The following is a 20,067-nucleotide window of genomic DNA, read 5'->3' as shown; positions in this document are numbered from 1 at the left end:
TCCTCCCTCCTGGAGAAAGCACTTCCTTGGCTTTCTGTAAGTGGCTTTTTTTTCCCTTTCATTCAGTCTCTATTTATATCACCCCCAGCTTAAAAGTGACCCCTTGGTCTCTCCTGTGAGCTAAAATAAAAGTTGATTCGTTTTTCCAAGCTCTGGGTAAACACATCCTGATCTGTGTGGTCAGGGGGGAAAAAAAGTTGGTGTGGACTTCTCCAAGGTGGCTGTGGCTCAGCTCTGTTGAGAGGGAGCTTATTCCAGTGAGGAGATGCAAACCAGCAGCAAGGCAAAAAGCTGAGCTTGTGCTGGAGGTGCCTGAAGTGCTTTGAATGAGCCCAAGTGTGGAAGCTGCCTGGGAGAGTTTCTGTCTGGATGTCAGGGTATGTCATGCACAGGCTGGTTTGTGTCCCTCCAGACACCACTGAGATCCCAACTTCATAGCATCATAGAATCAGTCAGGGTTGGAAGGGACCACAAGGATCATCTCCTTCCAACCCCCCTGCCATGGACACCCCACATTAGATCAGGCTGGCCAGAGCCTCATCCAGCCTGGGCTTAAACACCTTCCCCAGGGCCCTTGTGTTCAGGTGACTTTTGCTGAAGGGGACAAATGAAAGCTCTTTTCCAGATCATGTGGATGTCAGGCTTTGGGGTTGGTCCCATCCCTACTGACAAACATAATGTATGTCCATCACAAGAAGGACACAGAGCTGTTGGAGTGAGTCCAGAGCATGACCACAAGGATGATCCAAGGGCTGAGGACAGGCTGAGGGAGCTGGGCTTGTTCAGCCTGGAGAGAAGACTCCAGGGGGACCTTAGAGCTGCCTTCTAATACCTGAAAGGAGCCTACAGGAAGGCTGGAGAAGCACTTTTCATAAGAGTGTCTAGCAATAGGGCAAGGGGGAATGGTTTGAAGCTGAGGGAGAGCAGGTTTAGACTTCAGTTCTTCAGTACAAGGGTGGTGAGACTCTGGAACAGGTTGCACAGAGTGGTTGTGGATGCCTCCTCTCTGGAGGTATTTAAGGCCAGATTGGATGGGGCTTGGGCAACCAGGTCTAGCTGAGAGGTGTCCCTGCCCATGGCAGAGGGGGGTGGAGTAGATGATCTCTGAGCTCCCTCCCAGCCTAGGCCATTCTATGCATATAGTCCAGCTGAATCTGGGTGTCATGAGTAGCCCTTCCTTGAGGGGCTGGGGTGTACAAGAAACCCTGATGGAGCTGTGCAAGAGCAACCACCCAGCTCTGGCTGTGCCTTGCTGGGCTGCTTTGTGGTGGGGGAAGCTTTCAGAGCAAACCAGCGCTGCTGTTGCACGTGAAGGTTGTGTGGAGTGGTGGCTGTAGATGTTACACTTGGTGTTTATCAGCTTGGGCAGCTCTTGGAAGCCTTTGGGGTTTGTTATGGCCTTACAAGAGGCAGTTTTGCTCTTCAAGAAACTCTGTTGTTGTACAGCAAGTTTTCCAGTGTCAGTTCAAGAGGTGTTTGCACAGGATCAAAGAGATTTGAACAAGTGTTTTCTTCCCCATGGCCATGACCTTGGGATAGTCTTTTATCTTCCTGCCTCTCTCCAACCCCAGCCCTGTGGAAAGGTGCCAGGCAAGCTCCTTGGAAAGTGGCTCAGCTCCAGGGACAGCCTGCAACCACCTTTTTCCAAACCACAGTGCCAGGGGAAGGAGATAGTTGGTGCTGGTGATGCTCTCAGCCCTATAGGTGATGTCTGCACGTCCAGGGCTGTCCCACGAGCAGGGAAAGGGGACAAAATGCTTTAGCAAAGCTGTGAGGCGTGGGTCAGAGCTGCTCTGATGCCCTGTATGGTTCCTGCAGCTGCTCAGATTGCCAGCAGGAGCTGTTCCAGGCAAAGGAGCTGCAAACACAAAGGCATGAGGAGCAAAGGGCCCCCGTCAGAAATTCACAGCTCTTTCTGCCAGCAGCAAGGGCTGGCCATAAACTCTTGGAAAATTCAACTGGTTCCTTTTTCCACAGACCAAAGCCACATGTATGGATGACTGATGACTGTGATAGGCAGTGAGTCAGGCTTTCCTCTGCTTTGAGAACTTGTTGAACATGGGATAAAAGCTGAGGGGGAGCTGGGGGACAGGAGAAAGTGAAGCCTTGGGCTCAAGCTGCTTTCATCCCTTGTGACCTTGAGGGGTTTGATTGCACCAGCTCTTACCATGCTGGAGATACACCATGGAAGCTCCCCCAGTCCCTGAAGGCTGGAGTAAATCCAAAGTGAGATTTTGGCTTTGCAGATCCCCATCCTGCTGCTTTCTGTGGAGGAAGGCTTTCCTGCCAGCTGGTGGTTGTGGAAGGGCTGGCAGAGCAGCTTAGCAAAACCCAGTCCCAAAGTCTGTCCGTCCTTTTGATGGTGCCTGCACCTCTTGGGCTGCAGCTCCACTAGGACAGGAGAGCAATGCAACCCTGTCTGCATGTAGGGTGCTAGATATGGGCAGACATCTCAGCATGGAAGCTGTGTCCAACAGATAGCATGGTCCTTGGCTTCCTCACCAAAAGTCAGTGTTTCAAGGTACATGCTGACAGCAGTCAGTCAGGGAGAGCATTCTAAGCAGTTGGTGTAGCTGGAGAGGTGACCTGCTGGCACGGGAAGCAAAATGGATTCTGCCCATGTAGCTCTGGATAGATGAAGATCTATTTTCTTGTTCCCTCCTGTGTCACTTGAGAAATATAGGCTTAGCTGCATCCCTGGCTTGGGTGCCTGACCCTGCATGAGCTGTAAATCTGTCAGGTTTGCAGTATGGGGTTGGGTATGTGAATTGTCCCTCACACAACCAAGGCAATACCCAGAGCAAAAGTGGTTCCTGTGGCCTGGATGAAAGAATCTATTCCTAACCCTTCTTCATCCCCATGGGAATAAGGAGTTAATTACCAGTGATGCTGGGGGGTTATGCCCTGCATGTTCAAAATGTGTTGTTCCTGATGGAAGCTTAAATGAACATTTTTCCCCCCCTCTTTTTCACTATCTTGTGTGCTGTGAGATGTGGCTAAAACTCTGTTACTGAACTCAGTTGATGCAGGAGGAGCTGAATTGGGATACTGTGACCAGCAGCTCGGCGCCTTTATCCCCAAGCCAAGCACATAATCCAGCTCCTCCAGCACCAAGGTTATTGTTTGATCTTGAATTCAAATTATCATTCCAAGTTTCTGACATCAGGCTCATTTTTACAGCTGAAATCATAGGTATGAAGTGATGACACACTGAGGGACGCTGAGGCACTGGCTGTTGGGTGTCAGCCTCGAGTAGCTTCTTACAGAATCACAGAATCACCAAGGTTGGAAGAGACCTCAAGTCCAACCTGTCCACAGACCTCATGGCTAAACCATGGCACCAAGTGCCATGTCCAATCCCCTCTTGAACACCTCCAGGGATGGGGACTCCACCACCTCCCTGGGCAGCACATTCCAACGGCTAACAACTCTCTCTGTGAAGAACTTTCTCCTCACCTCCAGCTTAAACTTCCCCTGGTGCAGCTTGAGACTGTGTCCTCTTGTTCTGGTGCTGGTTGCCTGGGAGAAGAGACCAACCCCCACCTGGCTACAACCTCCCTTCAGGTAGTTGTAGAGAGCAGTAAGGTCTCCCCTAAGCCTCCTCTTCTCTAGGCTAAGCAATCCCAGCTCCCTCAGCTTCCCTCAGTCTCCCTTCTGCTCTGGGATGCATCCCACACATCTCCTTGCAAAGCTCTTGGAGTCCAAATGCAAAGCTCTGTGAGAGCATTATTTGTCCTTTGCTGGAAGAAGCATCATAAAAAGCAGCTGATTTATAAATGGAAGCCCTCTAGCTCCCCAAATACCTGATGTAAGAGCAAAGGGAATGCTGAGGATTCAGCTCAAGTCTCTTGTATTCTCTATTAACAGCTCCTTTAGTTATTTTTTCTGCTGGTCTTGCTCCAAGTGTGAAGATCTCTCTGTATGGCTGTTGGAGGCATCTGCAATACATTAAAATATCCTGCAGTATGAAACAGGCTGCAGAGCTCAGGCCTCACTAATGACAGCTCTGGTTCTTTCCTGGCTCAGTCTGTCCTGCTCTCTGCTCATCTTTTCTTTGCAGGAAGAGAGAATAGAATAGAATAGAATAGAATAGAATAGAATAGAATAGAATAGAATAGAATAGAATAGAATAGAATAGAATAGAATAGAATAGAATAGAATAGAATAGAATAGAATAGAATAGACCAGACCAGGTTGGAAGAGACCTTTCAGGAAAAGGGAAAGAAAAGGAAAGAAAAAGGGAGCAAAGCAAGGGGGAAAGAAAGGCAAAGCAAAGGGGAGCAAAGCAAGGGGGAAAGAAAGGCAAAGAAAAAGGGAGCAAAGCAAGGGGGAAAGAAAGGCAAAGCAAAGGGGAGCAAAGCAAGGGGGAAAGAAAGGGAAAGAAAAAGGGAGCAAAGCAAGGGGGAAAGAAAGGGAAGGAAAAAGGGAGCAAAGCAAGGGGGAAAGAAAGGCAAAGCAAAGGGGAGCAAAGCAAGGGGGAAAGAAAGGGAAAGAAAAAGGGAGCAAAGTAAGGGGGAAAGAAAGGGAAAGAAAAAGGGAGCAAAGCAAGGGGGAAAGAAAGGGAAAGAAAAAGGCAGAAAAAGGAGAAGTCCAATGTGACCAGGATGACTTTTGTCAAACTTTTATCTTTTTCTCTCTTTTGGGTTGCTTAACCCCAAACCCTGAACAGCAGCTGGCAGAACTGCCAGGCCCCCTCGCTCAGTTCCCATAACAATCAGATGACCTTTCCTAACCGCTGCGTCACCATCTGCAAGCCCTCCTCAGTGCTGCAGGGTGGATTTTGTTGGCTTGGAGATGGATTTTGCAATGCCTCCAAAATGTCAGGTGCCACACGAGCCAGCAGCTGATGTGCACAGCTTCCCTCCCTCCCTTCTGCCAAGCTGTTGAGAGCATCTTGGGGGATGCCAGTTGTCGGTGATGGGCATCCTGCACGGGGCAGAACTGGACCAGAAGATGAGAGGAAGGACCAGCAGTAGGAAAAGATATTTCATGGTGGCCTTCTCTCTTCACAGAATCACAGAAACACAGAATCACAGAAAAGACCCTCGGGGTCACCAAGTCCAACCCAGAACCCTACTCCACAAGGGTCACCTCTAAACCATGTCCCCAAGCTCCACATCCAAACCACCTTTAAACACACCCAGGGTTGGTGACTCAACCACCTCCCTGGGCAGCTTATTCCAATGCCTGACCACTCTTGCTGTGAAAAACTTTTCCTGATGTCCAGTCTAAACCTACCCAGTCACAGCTTGAGGCCATTCCCTCTTGTTCTACCACTGATTACCTGTGAGAAGAGACCAGCACCAGCCTCTCCACAACCTCCTTTCAGGTAGCTGTAGAGCGCAATGAGGTCTCCCCTCAGCCTCCTCCCCTCCAAACTAACCAACCCCAGTTCAGTAGCTCCTCACAAGATTTATTCTCCAGGTCCTTCCCAGCTTCCTTACCCTCCTCTGCACTGGCTCCAGCACCTCCACATCTCTCTTGTATTGAGGTGCCCAAAAGTGGGCACAGTACTGGAGGTGTGGCACCACCAGAGCTGAGTACAAGAGGACAATCCCCTCCCTGCTCAGCAGCTGCCAAGCACACTGTGATGAAGAAGGAAGAACAAACTGAAGCAATCAGTTGCTGAGTTGCTTCCTCTGGAGGTGCCAAGCTTGTGGACTGGTTTGTGAGCAGCACAATATGCTGCTGGATAATGCAGACAAGTGCTTGAGGTCCTGAGGAGCCCTCCTGGTCTGCACAGCTTGTTACCACTCCCAAGGTTTAGTGTCACATTGGTCTTGCTCCTGGCAGCAGAGTTTGCTTGTGCCTGGATGCCTCTGGTGCCACATGGATGCAGACAACTTTGCTGAGCTTCTCATGGGGTAAAAGCTGCTTCCTGTGGTTTTGGCTGTAGTCATCCTGATTAACTTGGACTCTCTTCTATGGACCCTTCTGTGAGTCATTGCACAGGGATCACAAAATCCCAGCATGGTAGGGGTAGGAAGGGACCTCTGGAGATCATCTGGGCCAACCCCCTCACTAACACAGGTTTGCCTAGATCAGGTTGTGCAGAAATGCATCCAGTGGGGTTTAGAATCTCTCCAGAGGAGACTCCACCACCTCTCTGGGCAGCCTGCTCCAGTGCTCTGGCACCCTCAGAAGTGAAGAGCATATTCCTTAAGTGCCAGTGCCAGGGCAGGTTCCCACCCTGAGCAGAGCAACTGGGACTGTCTCCACCCTGCCACATGCTTTCTGCAGCCTCTCCAAACAATGCCAAGTAAGTGTCCCCAAGGGAAATGAGGGAGGAAGAAACAGGTACTTCATTAAACAGGAACAGCATCTTTTATTGATGTTTTCTGGTGGTAATTGACGTTTGAGCTCAGCTCATTTAGCTTTTAATCAGAACCCAATTTACCCCGAAGGAAGGAAGCACAGGAGGAGCATTGCTTATTCACCTCCAGCACTGGAGTGCTTGATGGGGACCTCTCCTGCAGTGCAGCTGGAGGGGGGGAGCTGAGTGGCTTGGGCACTTGCATGGTGCTTTAGAATCTTTTAGGTTGGAAAAGATGATTCAGTCCACCCATTAACCCAGCACTGCCAGGTCCCCACTAAGCCATATCCCCCAGCACCACCTCTACAGGGGTTTTAAATCTCTCCAGGGATGGGAACTCCACCCCTGCCCAAGGCAGCCTGCTCCAGGGCTTAACAACCCTTTGGGGGAAGAAATGTTTCCTAGTATCCAACCTAAACTTCTCTTGGCACAATTTGAGGACTTCTCCTCTCACCCTATCACTTGTTAGTTGCTCCAAACTTCTCCAAACTCCTTTTCAGGTAGTTGCAGAGAGCGAGGTCTCCCCTGAGCCTACTCTTCTCCAGACTGAACAACCCAGGATTTCCAGCCTGATTCACAGGTGTGCATACTGAGCAAGCAAAAGGTCTGCTGGCAATAGAGATTTGCAGCCCTCAGCACAGTCACCCTGCCAGGGCAGCTCTGCAGCCCCTTGGGGCTTTGGCTGTGCCAGGGCTGGGAGATGCTTTCACTCAGCCTAACAGAGATGTCTCAGTGAGCAGCATTGGGACAGGATCCTGTGGGGTGCTGATGAGGTGAGAGAAAAGAGAATAGAATAGAATAGAATAGAATAGAATAGAATAGAATAGAATAGGATAGAATAGAATAGGATAGAATAGAATAGGATAGAATAGGATAGGATAGAATAGGATAGAATAGAATAGGATAGAATAGAATAGAATAGAATTAACCAGGTTGGAAGAGACCTTTGAGATCATCAAGTCCAACCTATCATCCAACACCATCTAATCAACTAAACCATGGCACCAAGCACCCCATCCAGTCTCTTCCTAAACACCTCCAGTGATGGTGACTCCACCACCTCCCTGGGCAGCACATCCCAATGGCCAATCTCTCTTTCTGGGAAGAACTTCTTCCTGACATCCAGCCTAAACTTCCCCTGGAGCAGCTTGAGACTGTGTCCTCTTGTTCTGGTGCTGGTTGCCTGGGAGAAGAGACCAACGCCCACCTGGCTACAACCTCCCTTCAGGTAGGAGTCCCTCTCTCTGTTCACTCCACGTGGAGGATGTGTCCTCCTTCCCCTGGGAATCACCAGGTGATTGCCCCTTCCAGAGGGGATGGAGCTGCACTGCCTCTGTTAGGCAAAAAGTGATAAAGAAAAGCAAAGAGCTGAAGCCCTGCAGAAAGGGAGGTTATCAGCTGGAGTTTTCTTCACAGATGGCAGGGACTGTGATTTCTATCCAAAGCCCAGCAAGTGATTAGCTCCCAGTTTGGGATATCTGGGGATTTGGGTAAGAGCTTTATGCCCCCCTTCCCATCTTCAAAGAGTTCTGCAATCATTAGGTGATTTGCTAATCCTCCTGACTCTGCTGTCACTTTTGCTTTTCTGCTTTCCATCCAGCTTTCCAGGAAATCCCCACAACAGCTCTTGTGTCTGTGGTCATAGTTTGGCATCTGGTTGGAGCCAAAGCTGATGAAGTGACCCCCAGCCTCCTTCAGCCTCGTTGTGTCCCGGAGCTGTTGCTGGGAGAGCCTGGCTGGAGCACAGCTGCTGCTCCAAGCTGCTGCTTCCTTACTGGGTTCCTACCTTTTGCTTTAAGTTAAAAGGGATAAAAAAAAGTGAAAGAACCCCCCCCAGGTCTCTTGTGTCCATGAGGGCCTCACGGTGGTTAATGAGCTGGAGGTGGATGTTGCTCTGAGGGTTGTCCTGGGATCCACCTTCCTGTGCCCACTGAGGGGCTGAAGTGAGGGGGTCGCTGCTGCCCCTTCTCAGGCTCTTGTGCACGTCATGAGGCTCCCAGGGGTTGTGGCAAGGGGCTGAGAGCCCCCCTGGAATGACATAAATGTTTGCAGTGGTATTCCAGGGACAGTCCTGCTCTCCTCCAGCGGCAATAACAGCCTGGGCTGGGGTTTGCTTCCCGTGGGACCTGGCGTGGTGCAGCTGAGGCACAGGCTCTGGAGGAGACTTGCTGGGCTGGGAAAATCTCTGCGTGCTGTCCTGCATCTGGGACATAAATAATCAGATAATCTACTTCTGCTTTAACCCTGGGCTGAGGGGTACAAACAACAGCCAGCAGCTCTGCGTTTGAGGCTGAGGGGAGACCTTCTTTGCTCTCCACAACTCCCTGGAGGAGGCTGGAGTGAGGTGAGAGTTGGTCTCTTCTCCCAAGTGACGCGTGGTAGGACAAGAGGAACGGCCTCAAGTTATACCAAGGGGAGTTTAGATTGGATAGTAGGAAAAAATCCTTCCCTGTGAGGGTGGTCAGGGATTGGAACAGGCTGCCCAGGGCAGTGGTGGAGTCACCATCCCTGGAGGCGTTCAAAATACTCCTAGACATGGCACTTTAGGACATGGCTTGGGCAAGCAGACACATGGGGTCTGTAGGTGAGGGCCAGCACTGCTGCCAAAACCCTGTGGAACTTTGCCTGCAGACTGCCCTTGGGCAATGACAATGAGTGATGTGGAGTGGCTGAACCCCACTGGTGATCCGCTGCCCCGGGGCTCCGTGTGCCTCTGAAAGCCATCCTTCAATCCTGTGTGTGCAGGAGGAAGGGCAGTGCCACCTCCCAGTGACCACACTGACTCCAGCAGACCTCTGAGCCCTCTTGCCCATTTGCAGCCCAGGCAGAGCAGCACCTTGGCTGCTTCTGTGTCTCTGCAGCAGCTGTAACGATTAACGCGCCGCTCGGTTGTTTGCTGAGCTGTTTCCAGGGTAATGAATGGCTCTGCTGGGGTTTTTTAGCTACTTGCTTTGTGTTATTACAAGTCCCTGTGTCTGTCAGAAGGATACAGATGCATTTGGCATTAAGAGGATGATCCAGCTGACCCTTCCAGGAAGGAACACTGGCATCTAAATGGCCTTCCCATTAGTCACTGCATTTATGACACTGAAATGGGTCCAGTAGCTTTGGCTGAGGATCTTCCTCTGCATGTCAGGAGCACATGCTGGAGGGGCTGATGCACAAAAGCCTGCTCCACAGTCACAGTTTTGCAGTGCACATCTCACCTGAGGATGGAGGTGGTGGCATTGGGCATTGCAGTGTGGGGCAATGCAGCTCAAGGCTGCAAAGCAGCCTGCAGGTTCTCTGCCATTCCCTGCCTCCTTTTGCCTGCTGCTCCTTTCTCCTCTGCAGGGGAAGCTGAGCTGGGTACCCTCCAGTGGCTCTCACAAAAGATTTTTATATTCTTTTTTGCAATTTCCCTTTATCTTACCACCTTCCCCTTGGGGCTATCTACCACCTCAGATTTTATTGCCTTCTTTAATTGCTTCTCTGAAGTCCAAGTGCAATATTACTCCAGGATCCCTTTGAATGACTTGCTGGGCTGCCATTCATCTTGTCCTTCTGGCTCTCTTGATAAACCCTGCCTTTCATTTTGGTGTGTCAACACTGAAGCAAGTGCATCTTCCTTTGGCCTTTCAGATGCTGAGCACTGCCTACAGAGGTATCTGAGCTGCAAAACAATGGTTTACATTCCTTTCCTTTGTTTCTACACATTTCCTCTGTCAGTGTTCTGCTACTGCTGCAGCTTTGCCAGCTCCTCCCTTGTGCTCCTTCACAGCACAGGGTTTGATTGCTGAGGTCCTTGGCACACTGTGATTGTCCTAAGTGGCCACTCAGCAGACTGTCCCAGGATGCCTGGAGCATCCTCACGTTGCAGATGTGCTCAGCCATGGGTTCCCCAGGTTTGGGAGTGGCTTTGTGGTGTGTCAGGCCAGTGGAGAGCTGCACTGCTCTGGCTGGTTTTGGTTAAGGGTTGAACAGGAGCATAGAATACATAGAATAAACCAGGTTGGAAGAGACCTTCAAGATCATCGCGTCCAACCCATCAACCAATCCAACACCACCCAAACAACTAACCCATGGCACCAAGCAAATCCCTCTCTGAGAGTAGAAGAATTAACTCTGCTGGTGCCCAGTCCCTTGCTGGTCATTTTGGAGAGGTCAGCATCCCCTCCCATCTCTGAACCAGCATTTGATGGCAAGATCCTGTCCCTTGGTGGTTTGGACTGCCTTGGGGAGAGGGTTTGCACTGTTGATAGCTCTGCCTGGAAGCAGAGGACTTGGGGTATTTTTGAACCATGAATTCAATGCACATGTCAGACTCAGTGGCTATTTGGTTAATCTGATCAAAGCCACTTGCCCCTTTTGGACCAAGGAGTTAATGAGACCTTCTGGAGAGCAGCTGCAACGAGCATGGCAAGGGGCAGTGAGTCAGGCAGTTACCCTCAGCCTGAGAGCTTGGTTATCCCTGTGGGCACCTCCTGCCCAGAAATCCCCAGATTGAGACCACTTATGGCTTGCACTGGTTGCCAACTTTCTGCCTCATTGAGTTTTATGCTCCTGTCAGTGAGAACTCCACAAAATGTTAATTCTGCCATGCTTGCTGCCAGACTTGATGCTGTCTGCCCTGGCATGGAGTACCTGCCATCTGCTAAGGGACACCATCAGCCACTGCTCCTGCCAGTGTCTCAAGCTTCTCCAATGAAGTGCTGAAGACCAGAAGTGCTGCTTAGGCTACGTGCTCTGAGGGCAAGGCTTGCAGCTAATCATGACCACAAGCCTCATTAAGTCTTATGCAAAAGCATCTCCAGTCTGGGGGCATGTTGTGGCGTAGCTGGGGTTGGCATTCCTGGTTTGCTGCAGGCCTGGGCACGGGGTTTGAAGCTGTACTGGATGGTTTGGGTTTTGCCAGCTCATGGGATGAGTTTTCTGATCAGGAATGTGGATAAAAAGTGGTTCCTCTTCTCAGTGCTTGCAAGATCTCCAAAATGCTCTTTTCTGTCCCAAGGGTTTGCTGGTGGATGGCAAGTTCTATCTTCTATCAGAGTGCAGTTTATTAATGGATAGAAGACTGGGCTTTCCCCTCCTCAAAACAACAACAAAAAGGCATCTTTATCTTTGCTTCTTAATGATGGAGTGGAGTGGAGTGGAATGCAGTGGAGTGGAATTAACCAGGTTGGAAAAGACCTTGGAGATCATCAAGTCCAACTTCTCACCCAACACCATCTAATCAACTAAACCATGGCACCAAGTGCCCCATCCAGTCTCTTCTGAAACACCTCCAGTGATGGTGACTCCACCACCTCCCTGGGCAGCACATTCCAATGGCCAATCTCTCTTTCTGGGAAGAACTTCTTCCTAACCTCCAGCCTAAACCTCCCCTGGCGCAGCTTGAGACTGTGTCCTCTTGTTCTGGTGCTGCTTGCCTGGGAGAAGAGACCAACCCCCACCTGGCTCCAACCTCCCTTCAGGTAGTTGTAGAGAGCAAGAAGGTCTCCCCTGAGCCTCCTCTTCTCCAGGCTAAGCAACCCCAGCTCCCTCAGCCTCTCTTCACAGGGCTGTGCTCCAAACCCCTCCCCAGCTGTGTTGCCCTTCTCTGGACACCTTCTTCAGACAGTTGCTTTTAACTCTGCCCTTCTTTAAGAGGCAACTTTTGCTGGGAAAGCCTCTACCCTAGCAAACCAGAAGGAAGGGAGCAGGGTTTCCAGTATGGACAACGTTCCTTATCCAAAGAGCATCTGGAGCTGTTTGGAGGGCTTGCATTGGTTTTGTGCAGCTTCTGTGCCTGTGCATTTCTATTTCTGTGTATCTTTTAACATCCTCTCAGTAGAATTTCCCACAAACCACTTCCTAATATTTGAGATAGTTTGCTGTGGAAACACCCCTGTGTTGAGAGACTTGAAATAAGACATAGGACCTTATTTGATGCTGGGCTTTGACTGTCCTGGTGAGTTCCCCTGGACCCACAGTGGGCATTGTAAAAACAGAAGCTTGCAGAACAGAAGTGAGAGATTTGTCCAAGGTGGAGATGTTCCTCTCCCAAGCAGAGAGCCTCCAAGGAAAGGAGTTGGCCACACATAGTAATTTGACAGCTCTGCAAGGGTCTCACTGGCTGTTCCCAGGTCCATGACCCAAATCCTGCACCCCACAGACCAAGCTCCACCACTATGGGCCCTTCCCACAGTGAGAATTCAGGAGCTGGTTTGTTTTTGTTGTCTTTTCAACCCCCCCCCGCTGCTACATGGATAGCTGGACGTAAGCAGAGCTTGGGAAGGACTCACTGCTGGAGCTGTGCTGACAGAGGGGTCACCAACCCCAAATCTGAATTTCCCATGGCAAAAAAGAAGAGGCATTTTTCCTTTAAGAAACCAAATGCCTCTTCTCATGTAGGAGACCTCCCTTCTCTTCCAGGACCAGCTGGTCTTTTCTTGGCTGCTTTGTGATGTGAATTAGTTCTTGGGCATGTCCTTCCCTTACCAAAGCCATCAGAGTGTCTCTGCTCAGCCCTTAACCTTGAGCAGGGGGAGGCTTGGTTGGTGTCTGACCCCATGGCTGCATACCTGGGGAATGATCAAGTGGATTAGCTCAGTTGCAGTGAGCCCTGCAGGAGCAACCCTGAAGCTAGGAGCAACTACCAGGCCTCCTGTGATGGAACCATCTCACAGCACCCTGACCACTCGCTGCCAGCTGGGTGTGGGATTGCTTTGGCCTTGGGTGAGAGGGCAATGGTGGATTTAAAACCTTTCCTACCTCCTCAGCTCCTGGTCTCACAGAGGGAGGACAAATGGCTGGAGAAAACTCCATTAGGGCTTCAAAAGAGAAAGTCTGGCAGTGGCTTGCTGGGGCTGGCTGCAGCGCAGATGTCAGCATGCAACAATAGGCTGCAATTTAGCCCCATGCTTTGAAAGCAAGGGGGGATGGGGGGGGGAAAGGAGAAGAAAGAAGGGGGGGGGGGGGGGGGGGGAGAAAAGCAGAAAGCCATTAGATGACTTCAGCTCCTCGTGACTACATCAAAAGGGAAGGAATCGTAAATTCGGTTCCTATTAAAGCCCGGGGCCCTGGCGCCAGGGAGCAGGATGCCAGTGGCTCGGGAAAGCCCTTCTGGGGCCTCTGCTGTGGCTGGGTGTGGGGTTTGGGGCAGCCAGAGCTTTCTCCTGGCTGCTGCATTGACTGGGGTGGGGGGTGGTTCACGGCTGGTGAGTGGGGGACGTGGCTTTCACTGACTAACTGCCTGAGGTGTGTCCCTCTGCCTTCTGGTGCTGCCTTCCTAGCAGGGAGTTGGAGGCCATGGAGTTGGTTTAGTTGGAAAAGATCTTCAAGGTTGTCAAGTGCAACCATCCTCCTAACACCCCCAAGGCCATTAAACCACGTCCCAGAGTGCCATGTCTAGATGTTTTTGGACACCTCCAGGGATGGTGACTCCACCACCTCCCTGGGCAGCCTGTTCCAATGCCTGTACACCCTTTCAGGAAAGAAACTTTTCCTACTATCCAACCTAAAGCTTCCCTGGTCCAACTTGAGGCCACTTCCTCTTGGTCTGTCACTTGATACTATGGAGAAGAAACCAATGCTCACTTCACTGCAGCCTCCTTTCAGGGAATTGTAGGGAGTGAGAAGGTCTCTCCTCATCCTCCTCTTCTCCAAACTAAACATAGAATCATAGAATCAGTAAGGTTGGAAGAAACCTCAAAGATCATCAAGTCCAACCTGTCACCACAGACCTCATGACTACTAAACCATGGCACCAAGTGCCACGTCCAATCCTCTCTTGAACACCTCCAGGGATGGGGACTCCACCACCTTCCTGGGCAGCACATTCCAATGGCTAACAACTCTTTCTGGGAAGAACTTTCTCCTCACCTCCAGCCTAAACTTCCCCTGGTGCAGCTTGAGACTGTGTCCTCTTGTTCTGGTGCTGGTTGCCTGGGAGAAGAGACCAATCCCTTCCTGGCTATAGCCTCCCTTCAGGTAGTTGTAGACAGCAACAAGGTCTCCCCTGAGCCTCCTCTTCTCCAGGCTGAACAATCTCCTCATGTGGCTTGTTCTCCTGTGGCCCAGCAGCTTTGGCCCATGTTAGGGATGTCCTGGCATGTGAAAGCTCTGCACATGAGGCCATTTCATGGTGCTGACATAACATTTCCTCTTCATTCTGTTGTCATCCTTTCCAACCCCCAAAGCCCATCCTTACCTCACCATGGGTTGCTGGGGATTTGCTCTCCCTTGCTTGCTGCTGATTTGCAATAAGTGATCTGACACATCAAAGCCATTGAGGATGACCTTTCCTAGGGCTTCCTGGAACATCTCTCACTATTTTATCTTGCAGTGTGTAATGACTGTTTACCATTGTGAACACAGGGTTCTTTCTCTCAACTTGTTTTTCTTCCTTAATATTCCTGACTATCATCCCATGGTCCCAGCTAATCACTCCTGACAAGTCAAGGAGGAGGGTTTGGAAGGGACTCAACCATTCTCTGTATTTTCTGGGTGTGAAATAGGTCATGTTTTTTAAGGGTCACCATTCACTGAACTGCATGGGAAGCAAGCATCTTGGCTGAGGGCTCTCCACACCACCCACTGCCTAGGCAGGGAACGGTGGCCCCAGGGTGAGCACAGTTCCCCTGCCCCAGTTTGTGCACGGGCAGAGCCTTTTGTGCGTTAGAGCAGCAGCTGCAAATCCTGCAGCAGCTGGAAAGAGGTGCTGCAAGGCTGGAAAGTTGTTTAAAGCGAACAGAAAAGGGGGGGAAGGGCAATATTGATTTTAAATGAAGTAAAAACCCCGAATCAGGACAGCCAGAGTGGGACTCTGGGCACGGTAAGCTTGCAGGACAGCACCTTCGGGTCTGTGTTTGGTTCGGGTTTGGTTTGCCCAGAGCTTGATTGCAAGTGACAGAATGTGGGGCTGTGTAATAGCAGGAGACAAAACCTGTTGCTTCCTCCGCCGGGGGACAATGGCTAATTGTTCTAATTTGGGTCAATTCCCTGCTGTGCTGCGGCAGGAAACTCTCTCCCCGGGCTCTTTAATCATCTCCGTTGGCCTATTTTACTCCGTGCTTGGCCCCGGTGCAAGCCCCCGGGGCTCTGCACACCCCCGGGGATTCGGCGGGAGGAGGAGTGGGTGATTCATTTCTCAATGAAAACAAATTAATTTGCAACAACGTCTTTATCACAAAGGCTTTCAGCTGCCTGCGTCCTCCTCTGAGCTCTCTGGCTGCTGCTTCTGGAGCAGCCCTGAAACTGCCTTTGTGAGCGCGAATTTGCACGGCCCGGGAGTTGTTGCCACAGGGGTGATGCAGGGAGGGCAGGCAGCGATGCTGTGGTTATTTATCCCCCAGAGGAAAACAAAACCCAACCCATGGTCCTGCTCATCCCACGTTTGCTTTCCCATGGTGTCACCTCCCTGCTTCCAATTACCCCCAGGAACGTGTCCAAGGGATTGCTCAGCTGTGGTTAGAGGTGGTGCTCGGATGCTGGGTGATGCCTCAACAACTGGGGCTGACAGAGGCTGAGTGGTTTCTCTCCTAAGCTGCAGGTGAGACCTTCTGGAAGTTCCCCTGCAGAAACCAGGGTGGGTTTAGCAGGACACAGAGGGGGTGAGCCTGGCTTCTAGCCTTTGACAGCTCTCTTTTATGGCTGGAGTTTAACTGATTGCTGTTTCAAGTGCTATTGCTCCATCCCTTCATGCAGAGCTCTGCTTTTGGGGCTGGAGCCAGGGTCAGGAGCCTGGTGGTCTCCAGCCTGTGCCATGGGGACAGAGAGGGCTTGGCTCGTGCCGTTCCCTCTCGTGTTGCAGTTGAACAAGAGCCTGCTGGCGAGGGGCTGGTTGTGGATTGCAGCTGGGGCATGTGCCACGAATCCTTGTTCCAGCTGAAATCTGTTAAGGGATTAAAATCTCATCCATCTCCAGGCTCCTCCCAGCAGCGAGCAGCCCTGTCCTTCTCCTGAGGCTGGAGGCAGGCAAAGCCAGAGGAGGAACAGCAGGGGAAGGGGCCCTTTGCAGGGAAGAATCTCGACTCTCAACTTTCCCCTCATCCCCCCCTCCATCCTGTGCTCAGCATCATGTCTGATGGCCAGGAACTCTGCTGGGTCTCTGCCAGCTTCAAGAGGACACAGTCAAGTGGAAGGCAAGATATTGGCCCAAACACTGCTTCTCTGAGCTCATGCTTGCTCCACCTGGGCTTGCTCTTTGTGAGCTCTGTCAGCCTTGCTGACCTTTGTGCTTCTCCTCACAGCTTTCCAGCTGAACAACCAAGAAGGAGGAGAAGAGGGGAGTGTGCTGTGCAGCTTTCCCTCTCCTTGCAGAGTGGCTTTGCTTTGAGCAGTACCCAAGTGGGGCAGTTTTGCAGCATGCTTTGCCCAGCTTTCTCTCCCTGTTTGCTGCAGGATCTGTACAGGTTTGTGCAAGACCATGACACCAAGAGGTTTGACAGACTCACAGATGTTTCCAGATGTGTAGCTGATGGATGTGTAGGGAGCTCAGCTGTGGGCTCATCACCATCATCTTACCAACGTTTATCAGCTGGCCTCTGAGTGTAGTGCTAAGAGAAAGGGCACAGCCCAGCTCTCCAGCACAGGCTGTTTCCTGGCAGCATCCTGAACTCCCTGTGTGGTCTGTCTCATCTCCCCAACCCTGAGATGCTCTTCAGATGCTCCAAGCTCTCCTCTCCGAGCTTGGAAACCAGAGTAACAAATGCACTTCTCCATGCATGTGCACCATGACTGATGCTGGAAGGGACCAGATCTTCCACGCTGTCGCTGGTGATGCCTTTGCTGGAGCTTCACCCCTGTGAGATGCTTCAGGAATGATTGCTGCTGTGGTTTGGTGCTGGTGGTAAGACTGTGAGCTCAGTGAAAATGTCAGCTCTCCTTGCCCTGCTCTTGATTATTGGCCCTTCTGTGGAAAGGGCACATTGTGTTTGCCAAACCCAGTGCTGTGGGTTTCGGTCTCTGCGTGTTGAGGCGAGCCTGCTGTGCCACTCGTGTGCCCTCTGACCACAGTAAAACCCCAGCCTTGTATTGGCCATCCATAACTGATGTGATAGAGACTGATGTAGGTGGGGCACAAGGACCTTTGCTTTTGATGAATGTCTGGAAGCAGCAAGGGAGGACAGCAGCAGCATCTGCCTGTGCCAGGGGATTTGTGTCTTCTCCTACATCGTGCCCGTGGATGCTGATGGTACAGAGCAGAAAGGAAAGTGGAGATGACAGCAGATTGGGTGGGAGTGTTGATTTGCTCAAAAGGTAGGAAAGCTCTGCAGAGAGGTCTGGTCAGGCTGGATCAATGGGCCAAGGTCAATTGTATGAGGCTTTACAAAGCTGAGTGCCAGGTCCTGCATTGGGTCACACCAACCCCACAGGCTTGGGGCAGAGTGGCTGGAAGCTGCCCATCAGAAAAAGACCTGCAGGTGCTGGTTGACAGCTGGCTGAATGTGAGCCAGCAGTGTGCCCAGGTGGCCAAGAAGGCCAATGGCATCCTGGCCTGCATCAGGAATCAGGGAAGTATTTGTGCCCCTGTGCTCAGCACTGGTGAGATCACACCTCAAATACTGGGTTCAGTTTTGGGGCCTCACTGGTAAGAAGGACATTGAGGTGCTGGAGGACGTCCAGAGAAGGACAACAAAGCTACTGAAGAGTCTAGAGTGCAGGTCTTATGAGGAGTGGCTAAAGGAAGTGGGATTGTTTAATCTGGAGAACAGGAGGCTGAAGGGAGACCTTGTCTCTCTACAACTCCCTGAAATGAGGTTGGAGTGAAGTGGGGGTTGGTCTCTTCTCCCCAATATCAGGTGACAGAACAAGAGGAAGTGGCCTCAAGTTGTACCAGGGGAGGCTTAGGTTGGATATTAGGAAACTTGTATTTCCTGAAAGAATGGTCAGGCACAGGCTGCCCAGGGAGGTGGTGGAGTCACCATCCCTGGAGGTGTTCATGTGGCTCAGTGGCCATGGTGGTGTTAGGTTGAGGGTTGGACTTGATGATCTTAAAGGTCTTTTCCAAGCTAAATGATTCTATGCTAGATGGAGAGCAGGAGTGCTACCCTGCATCAGAGGGAGGGTTGGCAGCAGGGTGTGATGCTGGCAGGGCACTGGGAAGCCCATGGGAATAGTGCTTGGCATCCTGCCAGGGTAACACACTGACCCCAGCACTCCTGGCTGCCCTGCAGGCACTGCTCTCGCCTCTTCCTGGGCAGTGAGGTTAGAGCTTGGGGGAGATGAGTGAGCTGGGCTGAGTTTTAAGCTGACTCAGTTTGCAAACAAGCTCTTGGGCTGGGTCCCACCAGGGTGTGTGTCAGCCTCAATTGCTTCCTGATAGACTTGGATCATAAACAGTGACAAAGCCTTTGTTTAGCTCCTGGGATGAAGTCTGCCTTTGGCACCACATCAGCTAAATCCCTTCTCATCACACATGTCCTGTGCAACCCAGGGCAGCTCTTCTAGCCTGGGGCTCCTCTGGAGCCTCCTGCAAGGCTCTCAGGAGGAATTACAGAGGTTTAAGGAGGGACCTAAAACCAGGGGGTTCTTGAAGCAGGGACCACCCATGGGCTGGTGAAGCATAGTGATGGGAATGCAATGTGCAGGAGCAAGGAGCCCAAACCCAAACCAGAGTCTTATGAAGGCTCTGAAATGGATTGGGTATTAGAAGAAACTTCTTCACTGAAAGGTTTCTCAAACCCTGGAATGGGCTCTGCAGGGAGGTGGTGGAGTCAGCCTCCTTGGGGGTGTTAAAAAAGACCCATGGAGACATGGCAGTTCAGGGCATGGTTTAGTGAGCATGGTTTAGTGAGCATGGTGGTGATGCATTGACAGCTGTCCTCAGAGGTCTTTTCCAACCTGAATGATTCTGTGATTCTGCTCTGTGAATTCTGCTCCTGCCACCTGCAAAAAAATGCCCTTTCTGTCCTGGGCTTGTGGCTTTGTATTTTGTTTCCACCCTGGGAAAACATGCTGTAATCATTTCCCTGCACACCCAGAGGTGATTTGTCAACATCCCTTCTGCTCCTTGGTTAAATCAATATTTATAACATCTTTATAAGGCCAGTCCTGCTCTGCTGCCTTGGAGTTGAGGTGGGAGAATGCGTTGCATAAATTAGGCTGCCCAGAGCACTCGGCTCACAGCTCCGCCAGGGCACGAAGGGAGGATGTGAAGGCAGCAGTAATTGGGTGGCCAGGCAGAGAAGGTGCAGCATCCTCCTCAGGTCATTGCCCAGCTCATCCCAGCACACAGCAAAACCCTGAGCAATCAGCCTGAGTGAAGAGCAGTGGTGAGCTGAGCCCAGGCTGATTGCCTCTTCTAGGGCTTCTTTGGTCTCTGTGTCTTCTCTGGGATGTGGCACGATGCAGCAGGTTCATAAAACCAGGCCACAAACTGCCACATCTTGATTTGTTTTATTGATCTTTTTTAATCAGTATTATCCTTCAGGTCAGGTTGGTCTCTGCTTGTGACCTTTCAGAGAGCAAGCCAGGCAGGGCACATGATTGGATGCCTTAGTGTCTAAAGCTCTTGCAGTGAAACAGGAGCGAAGAGCCCAGACGCTGATATTTCTGTGGTGCTTTTTAGGAAGCAAAAATCTCTACACTCAAACCCTTTCAGAGCTGAAGTTTCCCCCAGCCCCTTTTTCATTTGGGTGGAAATTTTCATCAGAGTTGAGCAGGCTCCACCAAAATCCTTCTTCTTCTTGGAAGTGGATTTGGTGGGTTTTTTTTTCCCCCCCTAGCAATAATATTTTTTTGGAGAGTTTGTGATAAGAGCTGGTCCCAAGATCTCCATCAGCTCACAGAGC

The 20,067-nt window shown here is 51.1% G+C and overlaps 1 protein-coding gene across 1 annotated transcript in view; it reads left to right on the top strand.

The window, feature by feature from the left end:
- The window catches only part of LRRC75A (leucine rich repeat containing 75A), a 76,433-nt gene that overhangs the window by 36,042 nt on the left and 20,324 nt on the right, over nt 1-20,067 (top strand). The window lies entirely within an intron of this gene.

This window comes from Dryobates pubescens, chromosome 13, assembly GCF_014839835.1.
Source record: "Dryobates pubescens isolate bDryPub1 chromosome 13, bDryPub1.pri, whole genome shotgun sequence".
NCBI lineage: Eukaryota > Metazoa > Chordata > Aves > Piciformes > Picidae > Dryobates > Dryobates pubescens.
Note: the sequence above shows the minus strand (reverse complement) of the source record. Positions and strands in the feature narration are given on the sequence as shown.